Source organism: Lissotriton vulgaris, chromosome 3_1, assembly GCF_964263255.1.
Source record: "Lissotriton vulgaris chromosome 3_1, aLisVul1.2, whole genome shotgun sequence".
In the NCBI taxonomy this organism is placed as follows: Eukaryota; Metazoa; Chordata; class Amphibia; order Caudata; family Salamandridae; genus Lissotriton; species Lissotriton vulgaris.
In genome coordinates, this window is record NC_141689.1 from 1,490,475,676 (window position 1) to 1,490,497,592 (window position 21,917).

Sequence of the window (21,917 nt, forward strand, 5' to 3'; positions counted from 1 at the left end):
GAGTATGGATACACCTCCCGTGGAAAAGATCGGAAGTGTTACAGGTGAAGCAATCTTTGCCTGACCCTCGCAAAAATCCTGCAGGGTATTACAAAGAATTATCGCAGCTCGTAGATGCTACGGTAATGAATCTAGCCGATATCGATATTTTATTCGGCAATGTTGTGCCGCAACCGGTATGGGCTAAGATTCGTCAGGAAAATCACGCAAACGAATTAGGTGGTGCTTGGGCCGCCATTGTAGCGGCAGATGCTCGACAAGTTGGTGGTGCTAAACCCGAGCAACTGATTTCTGACCTTCCTCAAAGAATTATAACATTGATGAAAACTCTTATGCCTGCTATGAGGGTGAATTGGACAAATTGTCAGCTTGTAAGCAGAAGAAGGACGAGAGTGTTTCTGACTTCTTTACGAGGTTTGAGGAGGCATTCATCGATCATAGTGGCCAGGATATGGGCACCGAGGGTGGTCAAAGATTGTTTGTGGATAAATTTGTTTCTAACTTATTGCCCGATTTGAGCAATAAATTGAAAAATTCGGAAAGTGCATGGGCCGTTTCTACCTCTGCTCAGATATTGGCTACAGCGCAATATTATGAGAATAGGGAGAAAGAGGAGAACGACCGTGCTGACAAAAAGACGAAGGAACTGAAAACTAAAGTGTTGTTGCAACAAGCGTATCCTCCGCGTTCGAATCAGAATGCATCCCAACAGAATAGGTCGCAGTCGCAATCGAATCGATCGCAGTCGCGTAATGATTCCTCCTCCCAAAGATCATCGTTAGGGTACAATCAATGTGCTTATTGTAGACAGGAGGGACACATTAAATTCAATTGCCCTGTTTTGAATGAACGTAACAATGGTAACTCATCTAGAGGAGGTCGTGGTGGTTCGCAGCAGGCGTCACGTGGTAGAGGTCGTGGTGCTCAGAACGATCGCTCAGATAACTCATCCAATTCTAATAATTATTTCGACCAACGTGGATCGTCGCAAGGGCGATCTGCGCAGTATAATGTAGACGATTATTACGTCGATCAGGGAACTGACGACTGTAATTACTAGGACAGCCATAGACAAGGAGAGGGAGTGGTATCAGTTCCGGTTGATCAGAGAGGGCCTTACGTCGCAGTTACTACATCGGGCGTCGTTGAGCCTTTTCTGTTGGACACTGGTGCAGCGAAAAGTTCCATTAAGCATTCGAAACTCCCTGGCGCACCTTTGTCTGGCTTAACAAATGTTTCCGTTGGATTCTCTGGCGCCCCTGTTAGCAATCCAGTTTCGCGCCCTTTGCCCCTTAAAATTGGGCCACGTGAGCTAGAAGCTCCGTTGATTTTGACTACGGGTTGTGGTGAAAATCTTTTGGGCCTGGATTTGCTTAAACGTTTGTACGCAACTTTGTATTGTTCTCCTGCGGGTGTAAAGCTTACGTTAGGAGAGAGGGTTGTCTCTCCCATGTATTTGTCTCTCGATAAGCTTCCACCGGAATTGAGTTCTCTTCCTGCGTCTTTGTGGGCAACGGGTCCAAATGACGTGGGCCTACTTGATATCTCCCCTTATGTTGTTCAGTTGAAATCTAATGTGCGATTGCCACGTATTCCCCAGTATCGTATCTCTCTTGATGGTGAACAAGCATTGTTAGCGATCATTTATGATCTGATTGAGAAAGATGTTATTGAAGAGACTCGGGGAAACGTGTGCAATAGCCCTGTACTGCCTATTCTTAAACGTACTGATCCTTCCAAACCGCCTGTTTATCGCTTTGTCATCGATTTACGGGAGGTGAATAAAATTGTGATTCCTCAATTTCCTGTTGTGCCTGACATCACGGCGCTACTGACTCTGATTCCAGCTTCTGCATCATGGTTTTCGGTGATTGACTTGAAAAATGCGTTTTTCAGCATCCCGATTGCCGAGGAGAGCAGGGACCTTTTCGGTTTCTCTCTTGGTGGACGCAGCTTCCGGTTCAAACGCGCTCCTCAGGGCTACTGTGAAAGTCCATCTATTTACAGCCAAGCCTTGAAGGGTCAACTGGATGCGTTTAGGTTGCCGGTCGGTGCGGCCTTGATCCAATACGTTGACGACTTATTGGTGGCTGCTGATACTCAGGACATTTGCAAAATTGCTACGGTGTCGTTGCTGCAACATCTCTGTGAGTTGAATCATAAGGTGTCCCCTTCTAAACTCCAATATTGTTGTCAAGAAGTAACCTATCTAGGTCACTTATTGTCAAAGGAGGGAAGGAGGTTGACCCCAGAGAGAATTGCAGCAATTGCGCGAATGGCTGTGCCAAAAACCCAAAGAGATGTGCGTGCCTTTCTAGGTATCACGTCGTACTGCAGGCAGTGGATTCCTAATTTTTCATTGCTAGCGAAACCATTGGTGGCTCTTACGTGCAAGGATGTTTCAACTCCTTTACCATGGACGGATGAATGTCAGAAAAGTTTTTCTGAATTACGTGATTCATTGTGTTCGGCTCCTGTGTTGGGTACTCCCGACTACAGTAAACCGTTTACATTATATGTTCACGAGAGGGAAGGTTGTGCTTTGAGTGTCTTAACGCAACCTTTTGGTGGTAAGCAACGTCCATGTGCATATTTTTCCTCGACCTTGGACCCAGTAGCTAGAGCATTGCCGAGTTGTTTACGAGCAACAGCGGCAGCTGCGGTCTCCATCCGACAATCAGCAGGATTGGTCATGGATAATATGCTTACGATGATGGTTCCGCATGCAGTCGATACTCTTTTGAATCGAACGAAAACTCAGCACTTGACGAGTGCGAGGTTGTCTGGGTACGAGTTGACGCTGTTGGCAAGCCACATTCAGATAAAACGTTGTAACGTTCTGAGCCCGGCAACTTTGTTACCAATTAGCACAGAGTCAGATGAAGTAGCAGAACATGATTGCTACTTGAGGACAGAGGAGGAAACAAAAGGTCGAGTGGACCTTAAAAACACCCCATTGGAAGATCCGGACGGTACACTGTATGTGGATGGGTCATGCTTTAAGTTGCCGAATGGCGATGTGACTACTGCTTATGCTGTTGTAACGTTGAATACTGTTGTTGAGACTGCAAGGTTGAATCAGAATTCTGCCCAAGCTGCAGAATTGATTGCTCTCACTAGAGCATGTGTGTTAGCGAAAGGGAAACGTGTGAATGTGTTTACCGACAGCCAATACGCATTTGGCGTCGCTCACAGTTTTGGACGATTGTGGAGAGAGAGAGGTTTCTTGACGTCGCACGGTACGAAGATTCAGCATGGCCAGCTTGTGAATGATCTTTTGGATGCACTGACGTTGCCTAAACAAGTTGCAATTGTTAAATGTAGTGCGCATCGTAAGGTGACGGATGATGTTGGTCGTGGTAATGCGTTTGCGGATGAGACTGCTAAGGAAACTGCCCGGAACCTTAGCACTCGAATGTATGTGACGAGTTCGGTTAGGTGGCCTACAGGATCGAGCATGTGTGAAAACACTATTGAAAGCGTGAAAGAAATTCAGAATGAGGCCACCGAGACTGAAAAGGCGAAGTGGAAAGAAAGCACGGGAAAGTTGGATGCGAATGGTTGTTGGATTGATTTGTCTGATCAGAAAAGATGGATGTTACCGGATGCGTATGTGCTGGCCGTTGTGACAATGGCGCATGGGTTAGCACATATTAGCGCGAAAGGTATTTGTAAGTTGCTGGCTCCTGTATGGAAGAATGATGGCATTACGAAATGTGCTGAACGTCTGGTGAAGAATTGTATGGTGTGCATGATGTACAATCCTGGCAAAGGAACCCCAACTCCTCCTGGCAGTTTTGCTCCCCCTTCATGTCCCTTTGAGGTGATTCAATTGGACTTCATCCATATGGAGCGATGCAATAACCTGAAATACGTTTTAGTTGTGGTTTGCGCATTCTCCCGATGGATCGAGGCCTATCCTCTCAAAGACAATACTGCTTTGTCTACTGCGAAAATCCTACTGAAGGAATATTTTCCTCGGTATGGAATGCCTAGAGTCGTGTGGTCAGATAGCGGAAGTGAGTTTGTGGGTAGTGTGATGAAGAGTGTGTGTAAGGGCCTTGGAATTAATCAGAAATTCCACAGCGCCAATCATCCCCAGTCAGCTGGATTGGTTGAAGGGTACAACGGCACCCTTAAACTAAAGCTAGCGAAGATTCAGGCTACGACTGGTCTTTTGTGGCCTGACGCTTTAACTTTAGCATTACTGTCAACTAGGGCGACTGTACACTCCCGAGTAGGGCTTAGTCCCTATGAAATAGTGTTCGGCCGTCCTGCGAATGTGTGGGGGGTTCCTAGGCCAGGAATGTTCTGTGATCTTGAGTACCCAATGTTGATCGATTATCTTCATGACTTGACTGCTAAACTGAGGTTAATTCACCAACAGGTTTACGACGCATTGCCGACGCAGACGGAGGGTCCAGGCCACCAGCTCCAGCCCGGAGACTGGGTGGTGCCGAGAAATTTTTCACGCAAGAATAACCTGGACCCGAGGTTTACTGGACCCTATCAGGTTCTCCTTGCCACGAGGACTGCTGTTCGTCTCGAGGGACGCAAGAATTGGGTGCATGCCACCCATACCAAAAAGGTCCCTATCCCTTTGCCGGCAGACCCGTGGGTAAGGAGAGGCATTGCATCAACTGAAACCGAAGGATTGCCGGCGTTTCTACCTTTCAGTGACGCGCAGCCTGTTGGAGAATCCTTAGCGCAGCAGAAAGACACTGTTGAACAATTAGCATCGAAAGACTCAAGACCAGAACACTCAACTGATCAGCAGGACGCTGTCTCTTCAACGGATCCTTTGTTTGACGAGCAGACACGTCCTGGGAAAACCCGATACTTTTTGCGATCTCGCACTAAAGACTAATAAAAAGATCCTGCTTTGCTGTATTGACAACGGCATTATCCCGTTTTCCGTGATCAGTTTTGAACATTCATATTACTGTAATTATTTTGTACATATATTGAGCTTCATTCCTTATACTTTTGCTTTTACAGCTGAGAGACTTTGTTTTTGCATATATACATATTGTGCATTGAAGGCCGTAGGGCCGCGCGCGTACTTCCTTCTGGATAGTAGGTCTTGACGTTAGGTTAAAGGCCGTCGGTTCCTGGGAACTCCTAGGGATTGACTATTGCTACACAGAACGAAGTGCGTCAAGAAACGTTTCGGACGGTCGTAGGGAATGGCATTCTTGAAGCTGAATGATTTGGAGGGAGCTCAGGCTCATAGACTCAAGCTGCAGCAACTCAGCCGTACCAAATGTTTTATATTTCAACTGTTTGTATTGTTTTTGACTGCTTCTGCATTATTGGCGGGTGGGGTGTATTACACGATGTCTTACTTTTTACCTTCTGCCACACCTACTCCTACTCCTGACCCCAAACTTGCCTCTACTGTTTCTCCTCATTCCTTTCATATGTTACCGGATCACAAACAGGCTAGACGTGTAGAATTCCGCAACAATTCCTTTATTCAGCTCCTTCATCAGCATCAGTTAGTGGTTAACACTACTAATTGTTGGGTGTGTGGGTTGATGCCACATACTACGGATAAGGGAATTCCATATCTGGTGTTACCGTATAGTTCCCAAGGGTCAGCTCGAGCATTTCAAACAATGTTTCGAAGCACACTGGGTTTCCACCCCATTCGAGAACCACGTTCCCCCTACTCTGGTCCTACCTCGTATCAAAAACCTTTGTCGATAGCCATAGAGGATTTAGATAGCGATATCTATGATCCCTCGCTTATTCCCGAAGAAGAGATACAAGCCTATAGGGTCCTAAGTAGAGGTGAATACAGTGCGTTCACCAGCGAAAAGCAGCTTAAAAGCTCGCCTCCAATATGGGTCGTACCCCACACTGGTAATTTTTGTCTCATGGGTCGTGGCCGACGATCGCAAGCCCGACTTGGAGCGAGTGCTTGCACTGAAAATTACATTCTGCCAATGTTTTCGTCCCCTGTGTTTCTGGCTGCCAAGGGTACATACTTTATCTGCTATGATCGTGCATATGCATGGTTGCCCGCTGACTTCATGGGCACCTGCTTCATTGCGAATCTGTTGCCTCCGACGTTCACTGTAGATGCCGATTATCATAAGACTAGAGTTGTACGAGGCGTAATTAGCGAAGAGGATACTGCCGGTCAAGAGGCAGGAGACTTTTTCAAGGGTTTCCTCCCGTTTTGGGGACCTATGGTTAATAGTAGGAACCTGAGACAGTTGACTCGAGTGGTAGAATCGACAGCTAATATTACTGCCAGTGCCCTTGGTAATATCACCACAGAACTTCAGGCGGATAGACTTATGACTTTACAAAACCGTATGGTTTTAGATGTCATCTTAGCAGATCGAGGTGGGGTATGTAAGGTGATCCATTCGAGCTGCTGCATTTTTATTCCAGATAATGCTCCTACTGTCTATCAAGCCATCTCGAGGTTGCATAAGATCTCCGAATCCATACACGTGGATGTAGGGGATTGGACGCTACTTGGGTGGTTTTGGGGCCTGATGTCGACTTGGGGTTGGAAGATTCTGATGATCATCGGAGTCGTTGTAGTGTTCCTGTTCACGTGTTGCCTTTGTGTACAGTGTGGTCCTGCCTTATGTGGCCTCTGTGCTACAACGTGTATAAGACAACCACCTGTTACCAAGGGGACTCGGTTGGACAGAGCTATGCTACAGCAACATCTCGATGGTTTGATGAATATCGAATATGATTCCGACTAGTGCTTGCCTACATGAGGGCAAAAGGAGCGTCTGAGGTTCCGTGACAATTGTAAGTGGTGTTTTCGACTCGCACGAATATGGTCGAGTCTGGTATCTACGAACCGCAAATGACGAGTTTACTGGGTGTACGCAGTTTCGCTGTGCTAACCTAAACCGTTCGTCTGTTACGTGGGTATTTCTATCTGTACCCACGGGTTCCATCTTAGATACGGCATCCATTTTGTCTCTTGCCCTCAAGTAGCCAGCGAACGGACGTTGTCCGCTTCGCGACCCTGGGACTCCCAAGATATTTGCGGAAGACACATGTTCTTTGTAAGTGTCTTTATGATGAGGGGGATGCCACTGTAAAGCAGATGGCGCCGCTTGAGGCTCATCTTGCCGCACGGACTTATTGTCTCAGCCGTGCATCTCATTAGGCACGTCTCTTTGATGCCTGTATCTCGTGTTTCCCGATACCTCCCCTTTTACACCCTTTCCGATCTCCCCACTGTTTCCCTCTTCCTCTGCACCTGTCCTTGTTCCTATTTCGATCTGTTTTACTGCTGATTGGAATTCGCTAATGGTGGGAAGATGGGTTTTTACAGTTGGGAACCGCCAAATGTTTCCGCACTTATGTTCCGGACCTCATGTGTTTCAAAATGACCAAAGCGACCCCTCTGGGGGATGATGGTGAGAACCGGGTTGTAAACTTTTGTGTGCCATGTTGTCTTATGGGTAAAAACTGTATAAAAGGAGCGATCCACAGAACCAATTTGAAGCAGTCTCCCCGAACTACACTCGATGTACTTCCTGTGATTTCTGTGTTCCCTGCAGCAAATAAACCTTGAATCTTTGACGCCGAAGGAAGTGTCCCGTGTCTCTGTGATTCGTACGCCGGAGCAGGTTACCCACGAAGTTTTCAGGTGTTGTGCCCTGGCACCGCTGGGTCTTAAAGAACCCAGTCCTTCAACTCTGGGATCTGTCGGAGAGGAAGGATGTGGTCCAGTCGAGGGCCTTCTCTTGGATACGGGCTTCTTGGAGGCGTGTTTTTAAAGTGCGTTGGCAGACCGTCTCGAAGGCGACTGAGAGGTCCAGGAGAATGAGGGCAGATGTTTTGCCGTTGTCTAATTGGCACATGATGTCATCTGTGGCAGCGATGAGGGCTGTCTCGGTGCTCTGGTTTCATCTGAAACCGGATTGGGACGGGTCCAGGATGTTGTTGTCTTCGAGGTGGCGGGTCAGTTGCATGTTAACGATTTTCTCGATGACCTTCGCCGGAAACGGGAGCAGGGAGATGGGCCGGAAGTTCTTGAGGTCCTTGGGGTCCGCCTTGGGCTTTTTGAGGAGGGCTTTGATTTCGGCGTGCTTCCAGCTTTCCGGGAATGTCGCTGTTTCGAAGGAGATGTTGATGTTGATGATCCGTAGTTGGGGTGCGATGGCTGCGTCTGCCTTGTTGAATATGTGGTGTGGGCACGTGTCTGTCGGTGATCCTGAGTGGATGGAGTTCATGACCTTGTGTGCCTCGACGTCGCTGACGTTGGACCAGGAGGTCAGGCGGTTGGCGCTGTTGGTGTTCGGGAGAGGGGTGGAGTCTGGCGTGGTCGGTTCGGTCGTGGTGTTGAAGCTTTCGTGGATGTCGGTGATCTTGCGGTGGAAGAAGATGGCCAGTGGTTAGCACACAATGGGAAAGTTGCTTCTCTTCTTGTCTTCCATACCTGCATCTCCTTCAAGGCTCTCCCTGCTCAACCCCCTCTCCTCCCTTCTGCTCTGCTTCCTCTATGTATCCTTTTCTCTCTCACCCACCTTCACCACCTTTCGCAATCTTTCCTACTGGTTTAGCTTTCTGTCATCTGCCTCTTCATTAACACTGTTGAACTTGGCTTCCTTAGCCTGTAGTTCCCCTAAACATTTTGCCTTCACCCCTCCTGTTTAGCTGAATTCTTTTTTGTTGGCCAAAGGACTTTGCACACTTTACCACTGACAACCAGTGCTAAAGTTTGTGTGCGCTCTCCTTTAAACATGGCAAAAATTGCCCTACACCTATTTGGCAAATGTGATTTAGTTATAAGTCCATAATATATGATACTACCTTTAGTCAGGGCCTGTAAATTAAATGCCACCCCTAAAGTAGCCTTTTAAAACATGCCTCAGGCCTGCCAATGCAGTTTTAAACTGCCATTTCGACTTTGCAAAATCAACTTTTTGGGTGTCCTAAACTTTCCTTTTAAAAAAATACGTCACCCCTAAGGTAGGGCCTAAAAGTTTATTGAGCAGGGTGCATTGTTTTTAAAAATGATGGCGTGTACTTCAGTTTTACATGTCCTGGCTGTGAAAAACTCCTAAATCTTTTTTCCCTGTTGTAATGCCTATCTCCTTCACTGACTAGCACTGGCTTACCTTATTACATTTTATAAGTGCTGAATCTGGATTGAAGCAGATGAAAATATATTGGTTACACATAAATGAATTGCAATCTAAAATCCTCATTAATGGTAAAAGCCAGATTTTAAGGCACAATTTTGAAAATGGCACTTTTAGAAAATTGGTCTTTTCATGTCTCAACCATTTGTACCTTCTGCCAGTGTCCTGGGTCACATGACTGTAGCTCTGCTGTTGTGGTTTGTGTATTGCTTCCAGATGGTAACCCAAAGGGAGCTTAGGTGTAGACAGGATGGGCAATCATGGCAAGATAACTGGGAGGAGCTATGCCCGCCTCTCTTACACTTTAAAGGGCTTATCTTCCTGCACACACATATCAATCAGACACCAGACCTGCCTGCCTTTGGTCATCCACAGACAGTTTGGAGCCTTGACAAGGAAAGGGGAAGAACTTTCCCGAGCCAGATGTGGTAGTAGGACAGGGAACCCCCACCAAGGTTGGCACCAGGTATAAATATTGAACTCTGAGAGAGATTGAAGGGAGCACTCATGGCCCTGTGGATGCTACAGAAGAAGGACTGTCCTTTTGCTTGAAGGACTGCCTTGCTGTCTGAGAAGGAAGACTGGACCTGCTTGCATTCATCCAACGATAACCATAGTTACTCCAAGGGTGAGTTGGCTGACCTTATTTGTGAGTTGCAGGGACACAGCAAGCTTCAGAGGCCTCCCTGCAGCTGGCCTGCCTGCCTCCCTGCTGCCCTGTACCAGCCTGGGCCCACAACTGGACATGCCTGAGCCCTGCTGATGGCCTCTGGAAAGCAGGAGTCCTGATCCCCAACATGTGCAACCCCAGGCCCTGGACCCTTGATCCAACCCAACGGAGGGCCTCTCATCGCAGACCTCGCAGCTCCTGATCAGAATCAACGTAGCCATGGTAACTCAACACAGGACCTCACATTGCAGCTAAGGGTGGGCGTCAAATTCTGTTCCGCTTGCATAATTTGCAATATTTTGACCTTTTTGCGCTCCACGGAAAAACGCGGAAATGTCAACATTTAAGCGATCCGCAGCGTAGCCGAGATTGTTTTCATTTTTGCGCTTTGAAAATGCTTTCTCGCGCGCGTGATTGCCTCACCAGGATCCCTGTGTTTGCAGATGAGTTTTCCGATACGTTTGCTTGCTCCACAAGATGTTGTTAGCCTGTCGCGCTATCCCACAAGAGTTTGCGATCACGTCATTTGCCCCGCCATCAGACACTCAGATCAGAGAGTCTGATATCGCAAACCCGTCATTCTTCACCGCGAGAGAGAGCGTGAGGTTGCGAACACGTCACTCACCACAGCTAGAGAGAACGTGAGATCGCGAAAACATCATTTTGGATGCGCTATCGACATCCCGCGGAAGTGTGGTGAAGCTCACGATCCAGAAAACGTAAAATTTTCAATCTAGAGAAGAATAATATCTCTAGCAGCATAAAACCTTCTGTAAATGATGATTTGGATGAAAAAAAACTCATCAGATTGACATTTGTCTGTCCTGTTTTGTGCAAGGAGTCCTTTATAAAAATAAAAATAAAAACTTTTGGGGGGAAGAGGGAGGAAGTGCCACAGAGTCTCCAACTTCCTGTTCCTATCCAGCAGGCTCCTCCCAGTGCTTAGTCCATCTCCTGTTCATCCTGCCTTTGTATTTTGAGCTGGAAGGATTACTCTTTGTGTCTTTGAGGACTTTTGAATGTGATATTTTACAAGTAAGTTGGTGTTGTGTGTTTGATTGTGGCATTGCAGGTGCTGCAAATACAATTTTGGTACTTATCATTCTTTTTTTTTTTTAAATCTTGTGGGTAGTCAGTAGGCCCAGAGCTAGTCATGGGTGGGTGCATGATGAAGCAACTGCTCCTTTGGTGTGTGTTGAATGTATTTCAAACATCATTTCGGGCATGGATGGCATTGGATTGAGTTGCAAAATGTGTTTTTGGGGGATATTTCTGTTTTTGGGTGTGTGTTTAATAAATGCCTTTGTTGTGTGTGTGTGGTGTGTTGGTGTGTACCTTGCAGACCTTGTTTAGCCCAGTGGAGTTTCGTTTTTGCATTTTATTGCATTAAAAAGGCAAAGCAGCGTGGTTTAGCATGCATTCTTTGCCTGACTAATATAGGCCTTTTGTCAGTACATTGTTTCCCAGGCCGCCTGCTTGTTGCTTGTGATTTTTTAATGTCCATGTGGCTGGTGGCCACTTCTTGTGGGAGTTATTAGTGTGCTGCTTTTGCCATATAGGCCTGCATGGTATTACTTTGTGGCCAAGGCTTCTTGTTGTGGGCCTGGCCATGAGACTGCTGGCCATTTTGAAAACAGGCAGTTTGCTTTTTGCAATAGGCCTGCATTGTCTGTCTTCTGTTTCTTGTAGTTGTGTGGGCCTGGTCATGCGGCTGGTGGCATTTTGAAGTCTAGTAGTGTGCTTTTGCCATAGGCCTGCAAGCTTGTATGGCCTAGTCTGCCAACAGGCCTTTTATCCAGTAGGCTCAGAGGTAGCCACAGGTACATTAAACAAGTGTTTCTGTGTGTTCTGTTGAATTTTAACATCATTTAAGGCATGGATGGCATTGGATTGAGTTGCAAAATGTGTTTTTTGGGTGCTATTTCTGTTTTTGGGTGTGTGTCAAATATATGCCTTTGTTGTGTGTGTGTGTTGTGTGTTGGTGTGTACCTTGCAGACCTTGTTTAGCCCTTTGGATTTTCGTTTTTGCATTTTATTGCATTTTATTGCATTAAAAAGGCAAAGCAGTGTGGTTTAGCATGCATCCTTTGCCTGGCTATTATAGGCCTTTTGTCAGCACATTGTTTCCCAGGCCTCTTGCTTGTTGCTTGTGATTTGTGAATGTCCATGTAGCTGGTGGCCTTTTCTGGTGGGAGTTATTAGTGTGATGCTTTTGCCATATAGGCATGCATGGTTTTCCTCTTGGCTTACTACGTCCATCCATTCTCTTTTGCCAGCATCAGCTCCCTGAATGATGATCAACTAATATAATGCCAAACAGGGTCCACTTCCATTACATTTGTATTTTGGTTGTTGTTCTTATTCTTTCCTGTCCTTCCTGAGATTGAAGTGTGTTCACAGAAGTATACAGTCAAAGCCCTTGTTGACAACGTCTCACAAATGGCTACACTATATCTTTTATTTGTTTGTTTGTACTAGTAGTAATTGAACCACAACAACAAAGGCAACATTTCACTGATGTTCTTCTCCTGGCTTCTTTGCTTTTCGGTGCACAAAAAGACAGAGGATGAGGCTTCATCATCACCCATTGTACTGCCAGACAAAAGTCCTGCTGCGCACCACATTACGTCCATGTGTGACCACAGACATCTCTGCAAGTTGTGCACCTGCGTCCTGCCTGACATCTGAAGAAGATGGCCCCAAAGAAAGGTACCAGGTTCTCCAGTACCAAGAAAGTTGCCAGTGAGAAGAAGAAGGAACAGAAAAAGGAAGTGGCACTTACCACGACTGGTGTGCCACCCAATGTGTTTTTTGTGACCCAAAAAAATTATGCCTGCAGCAGCGCTGTCCGGGGACCAAGCTGGGAGCAGCACCTTCTCACCAGCAAGCCAACGCCACCAACCTAGGCCCAAGCCCATGAGTGTTGCAGAAGTAGTCATTCTACTAACGAGCAGCGATGTTGAAATGTAATTTCATTTCATAAGTCTTTATTTCGATTTAGAAATCATAAAAGACAACTTTGTAAAAGAGACTAGACATTAACATAGTTAAACGTATATGTTAGCATATCAATAGGCAGATTATCATAATACCACAAAACATTACAGGGCTATGGCAAATTGTCAACCGTCCAATTACTAATTAAAACAATAAGTTAAGTAAATTAATTGAGAAGTTTCATATGTTTTTGCATCAGTTTAAAATATTATCGCAAAGTAGTACACAATCAACAGATAAGTATGCAGCAGCAGGCCCAGCTGCAAGAACAGCAGCAGCCGCAAGAACAGCAGCAGCCACAAGAACAACAGCAGCCACAAAAACAGCCACAACAACAGCCCACAATAGTAGTTGTTCCTCCAGAAGTAGGGGTATTTCAAGAAGTTGAGCTTCCTGCAGACAAAGTGGAGCAAGCCACTGTTTCAGAAGATCAATTGATTTCCAGACCCCCAGTAAGGAAAAAGGAGGGTTAGTCCATCATCTTCTTCTTCAAGCCCCGCTTCTGATGATCGAGATGCCACTTGGAAGCCACCAGCTCAGTCTGAGAGCGATGCACGCCACAAGACAAGGCTTGTGAAAAGGAAGGTTCCAGAAAGCCCTAGAATTATGGAGGTAGATGTGCAAGAGGGAGATGATGATGATGAGACACGAACATCACTCCCGTCCCAAAGGAGATGGAGACCAACATTATTACCCTATCCAAAATGGCTGCGAGGGATGTAGCACAAATACCAACAACACAGGTAACACCACCATGACCTCCAGCTTCCATATTTGCATTTGCAAAGGCCCGGCAGGGACCTACATCCAGCTCAACCACCATATCAGAAGGTAGTGGTAGAAGTGTAGCTGCACAGAGTCACATTCCAAGCCCATCCTCCAGTTCATCTGGTATTGAAAGTGGCACATCCAGCAGCACCAGAAAGTTCTCCTCCCCAGTTTGTGACATCTTTTCGGTTAGCAGTAAGGAGGAGAACATTGCTATATGCTCAATTTGTCGACAGGCTGTTAGGCGGGGTAAGCTTGGTGCAAACTATGGTATCGGAGGCTAAACAAGTAATCTCAAAATACACCACAATATTATGTGGGAGGCTCACCTACTTCGCTTAGAACAAAGTAAAACTCAACCCGTTGTTTTGGGCAGGAAGAATAAGGGGAATATATTATTGTGATGGAAGGTGAACAAGACGGAGAAATTTCTATCCCTGCGCCCAGCAGCGTAGTGGTACCGTCCACATCCTCATTATCATATCACTGACACCGCAGTAAGAGCCATACTCCAAGTCTGACAGAGACACCAAGGCGACCGAGTACTGCAATGAAACAAAGTGAGTCATTGAGCCTACGTTTGTACAATGCAAAGCTAGCTAAAATGTTAGCGCTGGACCTATTCCCTTTTTCATTTGTGGATGGGGGGTTTCCTTGAATGTGTGTCAGCCATCTACCCTAAATGGAAGGTTCCCAGCCGGTCCTATTTCGCCAGAACAGCTGTTCAAGCGCTATATCATGATGTGCTGGAATTGGTTGGACAAGCTGTGCAACAGAGTGCTGTTCACAATATCCACCTGACAACAGACATGTGGACCAGTTGCCAAGCCACTGATTACATGTGCATCACTGCGTTTCTTTTGTGGGGGTTAAAGATAAGCTATCAGAAGTAGGTGCTGTTGACACATCTGAGATTTTTAATGCTACTCGGAAACATGCAACTGTAACCATGTTCACCATAGAGCAATCTCAAACTACTGTAAACATATTGGAAGAGTTTCAGAGCAAGGTTTTTGAATGTCTGTGCCCAAGAGGGCTTAAAATTGATTTTGTTTCATCAGATAATGGCAGTAATGTACTTAAGGCCATGGTGCTTGGTTCCTATTTCAGGGTCCTGTGTTTGGTGCACTGCGTTAACATTAAAGTTCAAGACTTTCTGAAAAAAGAAACCATAGTCAGCAACTTACTGACCACCTGACGAAGAATATGCAATCATTTCAGCCATTCTTTTAAAGCTCCGAAGCAGCTGAGGATCATTTAACGTGACTACAGAATGCCAGTCAAAGCACTTATCCAGAAGGTGGCAACACGTTTGAACTCAACTTATTACATGCTTGACTGTCTGTGTGAGCAGTACAGGCCAATAAATGAATATGTCATGCAAAGAGGGGATGCTACTGTGAAAGGCATGACCCTTCAGATGGAACAATGATGCCTAGCTAAATGCTTGACTGGGATGCTTCTTCCATTTGAGGTCTTCACACGTGAAGACAGCTAAGAAGACTGTACTATGGGCCAAGCTATCCCATTGTTGCAAAAGCTAGAGCAACAGCTGAAGGAGGTGTCTGTAGAGTACAAAGGTGTAGAGAAAAAAAAAGAAGCATATGAGTTGGTGGACAGCTTAGCCCCTCGCTTAGCTGACAATACAAGGGTCTAGAATAAGATTTTGTCACAAGCACATTACATTTGTGCCACAATTCAGGATTCACGGTCAGAATTGGCAATGAAAAGTAAGACATTAATTTCTTTTTCAGAAATGGATGTTGCCTGGTACAAAACTCGGATAGCTGAGTCAGCCAGTAAGGTGGGAAATGCTGCTACTTAAAAGTCCACTAGATAAACCCACAACAAGTACTGCAGCAGGGCATCCGGCGTCAAGTTCAACTTCGGAGACTGAGGGCAGTGCGTTTTGCTCAGAACACTCACCAACACTATTGACAACAGCAAGAACCAGATAATTAGCCCCAGTAAAATCGTTAAATGATTGGTAATTACAGCAAGGACTTGGTAGGTTCAGTGCTGATGCAAAGACAAAAGAGCCTGAACAAAGTGTAGCACCCCTGAACATTGAGCGGATGGTCCAGGCCTATCTGGACGACCCTAACAGAGGTGTACATTGATCAATACCCATTACAGTATTGGTATGAGAAAAGGGGCCAATGGTTACTTCTCAGCAGGCTGGAGATAAACTATCTGGCTTGCCCTGTCACGAGTGCCTCTTCTAAACATGCTTTCAGTGCTGCTGGTTTCATTGTAATAGTGAGAAGGACCAGTCTCTTACCCAAAAAAGTGGAGAGGTTAACCATGATCAAAATGAATCAACACTTTATACCACCAAATTGTACAATACATGAACCAAGAGAGGAAGATGATGACAGCGGTTCAGGTGATGGAAGTAGTGTGTTAGAGGATGATTACCTACTTTTGGTTGAACCCCTAGAGTTTGAGGATGAGCTATACTTTCCTGACAATTAGGCTTGCACTTCTTACTGTCGTACTCCCTTATTCTCTTTTATTTGTGTGTCTGTCTCTCTGGTTAGAAACTACGGATCACAACAAATCCATCACCACCGTCTTCTAGTCTTTCTATTGCATTATACGAGTTTCAGCTGTCTGCATTTCACGGTCCACTCCCCTGAATCCTGCTCATCCATCCTCCTGAATCTTCCTAAATCCATTGCCCTCAAACCAGATGATGATTGGATGGTGCAAAATAGAAGGAAAAAGAAAATCTTTCCTCATTGAGTCACTCCAAAAGAAGTGGAACATGATGATGACTACTATAGCTATCCTCCTTTCTGAGCCGAGAGAGACTGTCCATTAACTGAAGATGAGAAGGAACAGGTAATGAATGATGCCATGCATTGGACGCTGACTGAGTGATTTTGTTGTTGTTTGTTGTGCATGAAGTTAATTCATTGTGTACTATATGTAATCTACACACTAAAATTAACTCAAGGCAATTTTTCCCTTCTTGTATTTTTAATAACAAATTTGTACTTCTACTGCAGGCCAACACACTGCATTTTGAATATAGAAAGGGGACTCAATCTGTACACTGCTCACTGAGTAGGACAACACCATGATGATGATGGCGAGAGAGACTGCCCCTTCACTTAAGGTGAGGAAGAACAGGTAATGAATGGCATGCATTGGACACCGACTCTGAGTGATTGGTGTTTGTGTTGTTGTTGTTTGTTGTGCATGAAGTGAAGTCAAAATGTACTAGTATTTAATCTACACACTAACAGTGACTCTAGTCAATTTTTCTGCTCTTGTTGTTTAATAACAAAATTGTACTTCTACTGCAGGCCGACCCATTAGGTCTCGCCTACGCAGCATGCATGGGCTGCATAGGAAAGAGACCTTTAGCCTTTGGTGCCCTTTTTCACCCAAAAACGTGCACACTTTGCATTGCTTTCAATGGCAACGCGTGCACGTTTGGCAATTCCCTTGTGAGAGCGAGCAGCTGGCGCCATATGTTATCAATTATCGCACCTTTGCTGCTCGCTCCTGCAAGGCCCCCTCCTCTCTCCCCTTGCCCTGCTGCCGCACGAGGCACGCGCTCTTGTGCTTGTTTTTTAATGTTGTGAATCTGTTTTATATTACTCATGTAGCCTATATTTTCTGACGCAGAAATGCTTACCCTCTCAACACACATCACAATTAAGGCTACAACATCCTGTGTGATTATGTCCACTCTATGCAAAACAAAAAAAATAATAATAATAATAAATAAAGAAACAATGATTATAAATAGCCAGTGAGGCTTGGGCCGACTGCAGCCTACGAGCACCTCTGTGCACTTCATATTAGGCGGAGTTTAGAGCTTGTGTGTGAATCCCGCATAAGGTTGTACACGTGCACACTTCTTGGAGGCCAGGAACTCTGAATGCCACCAACAAGCACTGAGGTGCTGTTTATTGGCACGTATACCAACCACAGGAAAGCACCATCAGAAAACTATTTTAGGGACATAGCTGGAAAACCAGGGCTGGTGAGATTTCAAGGACAGATGACAACCCCTATAATCACATGCACTGCACACACACCCCCAGCATGGGGGTGGGGACTCACTTGACCAGAAAACTAAACACAAAGACGCACCCATCTTTTTCGAGAAGGCGGTTTGACCTTCCTAGGGCAAATATGTATTTTAAGTTTCGAATAGTTCCTCCAGCCCGATTCCTGTCAGGCAAGGGGCAGAATACACATTACAAGGTCATTTCCTCTGGGGAAACAAAAGCCTTTCTGCAACATGAGCAGGGCGGAGCTCGCAGAGTAACGTGTGAGTGCAACTAAATGAGTAGTGGGTTGTATACATCACGTTCGCTGATTTGAATATAGCACATCGTAGGGGCGGGCTATCCAGAGGGCAAGATGTACCTATAGCAAAACAAAGTTTGCACGAGCTTTAAATGTCCCTAGCGGGAACCTGCTATTTCTGAACAGCAGACAATAACATTGTACCAATCCATAAGATTGCTGATATCACAAATACTACAAATGAGAGGAGCATAAAAGCAAGCATTTGGAATTTACTCCAATATCTGGGAGGCAACTGTATCCCTCCCAAAAGTTATTGGTTTTTTTCAAAAATGCATAAAAGCCATTCTCTGCAGGTACATTTTCAGCTCTTAAAATTGTGATTAAATCACATTTTACAATGAATTTGATGCTAAAGTACCCGTTGGACGGAAAGGGAAGGGCAAAAATAAAGTAAAAAAGCCACCAGTAGGGCTGAGTGTGGCATCTCCACGTGAGAAAGCTATTTCAGATAATAGCCCATTACGAAAATGGGTGCAAGCGAAAGGGGGGGTCAAGTCAATCGCACTACGGATTTCAGGCAGTAGCCCTACCGAAAGTAGCTCAATGAAGGCTCACTCAGTGCCAGTAGCAGGCGGTAGTCCTAAGCTGGGGGGGCAGATGGGACACCCTCACTCTGCTTAATTTTACAGGCTCGAGAAGATAACAAAATGCAACAATCCTTACAGGAAATGGCAGATAAACTCGGTGGGATAACTCAAGATATATCAGAGCAGCAAACAGAGGGTCGTAGATACCGATGAAATGTCTGTACGTACAGATGCCCTAGTACAGGAGCATGAGACTCAGATCTCAGGCATTCAGTCAAAGATGGAGGACATGGAAAATTACCAGCGCCTGCAAAACCTTAGGTTTTTTGGTGGTCTAGAAGGTGCAGAAGTGGCAGATCCCAGGGCCTATATGGTACGATTGATTCAGAAGGCCTTTCCTGATTTATCAGATTGGGATTGGGACTCTCAGCTACAAAGAGTACATAGAGTACCATTGGTCCAGAGGAATAAGGGGGGTCAATTACCTCAACCATTCCTGATTCATCTTGGGAACTATTTGTTGAGACAGGCCGTCGCATTGAAAGCCCGACCTAACTCGCCAGTAACAGTGGAAACAGTTACTTTCTTTGTCAGATCTGATTTAAGCAAGGCTACAATCAACAGGCGCTTGAAGCTGCCCCAATTTATAGATCCGTTTAAAGCCCTAGGTGCTCAAGTTTCTTTTGCAAGAACCAGAACAGTTAAAAGTTTTTAAAGATGGACGTACCTATTTCTTTACTGAAGAAAAGGAAATAGGTCAGGCAGTGCATACGTGGCAAACAGATGCTGCGGGAAAAACACAGAACACGGAACAGTAAGGGTTTTTTTCCCCAAAAGTTGAATTGCTGTGTGTGCCTCACCAAAATTTAGTTGGTAATCAGTTGTAATCATGTCTCTTCTTTTTTCCCGGGATAGCTAGGTAACTTTCTCCACTGGGAAATGTATATATATATATATATTTGTTTTTGGTGGGCACCCTCTAGGCTTGCTTTTTTCTGTTTGTATTCAGTAGTAAAAATGTAGGCATTATATTAAATAATGTTGACACAGAACAGGGTGTGGGGGTGATCTCTATGGCTGTGACTCTGTATGGCTGCCTAGTCAGAGGCAGCTGGTAAAGGGGGGGAGTCCTCTTCCACCCCACACACCCCCACAGGGGGTATGGGAGGGGGGGTTGGAGCTTTGTTTGGGGTGGTAGGGTTAAGGGTGTTGTAATGAGGCAAAAAAGTCATCATTAGGGTACTGTTGGATCAGGGAAAATGGAAGAATTTTAGCAAGGTTTTTTTCTGGTGCTAGTAGGCGAGACACTAAAACCTACTCTTTTTTTGCTGAATTAAAAAGCGGAAATGGGGACTGGCTTGAAGGGCAGAACTTGAATTATGAACAAGGTTAAATGTATGGCCAGGAATGTGGCTGGTCTCAATAGTGCAACTAAGAGACAGCTAGTCCGCGAGGAATTACGAATGTATCAGTCCCATTTGGTCTTCTTAACAGAAACTCACCTTGCTTATAAAGATTGAAGCATGTCGGAACTTTTAAAGATATCTCAGTTTTATTCTCATTAACCTCATAACCAGAGACCCAGCCGAAATACCTAGCTAGTTCAATCACTCGAGGGAAAGAAGAATCCAGATCTAATGCCATGTCATCGGCATACAGGGCTACCTTCCTCTCCCATGAGCCGCTCTTAAATGCTGTAATAGCTGGCTCCTCTCTGAGACACTGCGCAAACGGCTCTATATAAAGGTCGAAAAGGAGGGGGGAGAGGGGGCAGCCCTGTCTAGTACTACTTTCAATTTTAAATGGTCTGATGGTTTTACCATTTAGCACCAGTCTGCAGATGATTCGCTATAGATAAGGTGGATAGTGCGGCAACATTTTGGCCCAAATTTTAACTTTTCTAAAACTGCCCTCTATCAAAAGCTTTGGTTGCGTCCAAAGTCATTGCTGCTAGGGGATGAGAAAAGGTGGATGCAAAATCTACCGCACCAATTAAATCATGTGTAAGATCAAAGAGATTTCTCCCCTTGATGAATCCCTTCTGGTAAGTGTGAAGCAGCTCCCCTGCTAATTCCCTAATCTATCCGCCAAGATTTTTTTTCACAACCAATTTTATTGAGCAAGTAGGCAATAAGATTGTGGCACCCCACAGTTCGGAGATCACCACCAACTGTACAGGCACAGTATATCGAGTGAGTAGCAAATGTTCGAGCAGGCACCGAAAATAGGCTCAATATGAATAAACCCCCAACCCACCCTACCCCACAACCCCTGCCCCCCCCAACTTCCAAAAACCTCCCCCCCACCCCTCCCCCCCGCACGTGTACATATAGCAGCAGATAAAGGGTGTAGGTGTAGTGCGACAGGAGTGTCGCAGAATCGGGCCAACAATGTCCGTACAATCAAATGTCCTCTTCTCGCTCCGCTGGGGGATCTAGTGACAGACCCCGGTAGTCGGCCCACCGCTTCCAAATCTTGTAGTGTTTGCGTGGGCAGCCCCTCGCCTCAAAGATCGGCTTTTCAAGGCCCATGTAATAGTCCAATCCAGCTTTCCACGCAGACAGGGAAGGGGCCCTCACTCCCTTCCACGCCCGGGCCAGGTCCCACTTGGCAACAACAAGCCCCAAAAGCAGCAGATGACGTTTATAGATGTTCCCACCAATGCCCTCCATAACATGCAGTAACCCCAGCTGATGGGTGCGGGGAAGGTCCCAGCCTAAGACCTCAGACAGACAGCTCCAAACGCCTCTCCAAAAGCCAGACAACCGACCACACGACCACACAGTATGTAACAGTGAGCCAGGCACCGCCCCACAGCGCAGACATTCCGGGGATTCAATCAACCCAGCTCTCCACAATCGTTCACTGGTGTAGTAGGCCCGGTGCAGGTACTTAAATTGGATGAGCCGGAGCCGTACAGCAATGGCAGTCCCCCGCGGGGATTTTAACGCCTCCCTCCAATCGTCCTCATCTAGGGGGCCCACGTCCCCCTCCCAAGCCGCCCGAAGAGAGTGCAGGGTAGAGGAGCAATGGATAACCAGCGTCTGGTATATCCGGGATACCTTCCTATCCCCTAGGTCTCCCATAAAGACCTTCGCCTCGACTGGGCTGAACTCTGGTAGGGAGTCCAGGTTGGCAATGCTCGGGGTGAGGGCATGGCGCAGCTGCAAATAACGGAAAAACTGGGACTGAGGCATTTGGAACTCCGTGCGAAGTTCCTCGAATGATTTGAGAGTAGTGCCGGACATGACCTGGCCTAGTAGCGAGATACCTATCGCCTCCCAGCCCTCAAAACCGGCCAGGGCTGAAAGCTCCGGGAGCAAGCCATTATGCCAGAGTGGCATCTCAGCCGTCAACTTGCCCCACCAGCCCATGCGGCGTAGGGCCTGTCTCCACACTGCAACGACCACTCTGGTAACCGACGGTAGTGCACGACGCAGACGGGCCGAGTACAAAATGGTGTGTAGTGTGTTATCACCCATAAGCGACCTCTCCAAT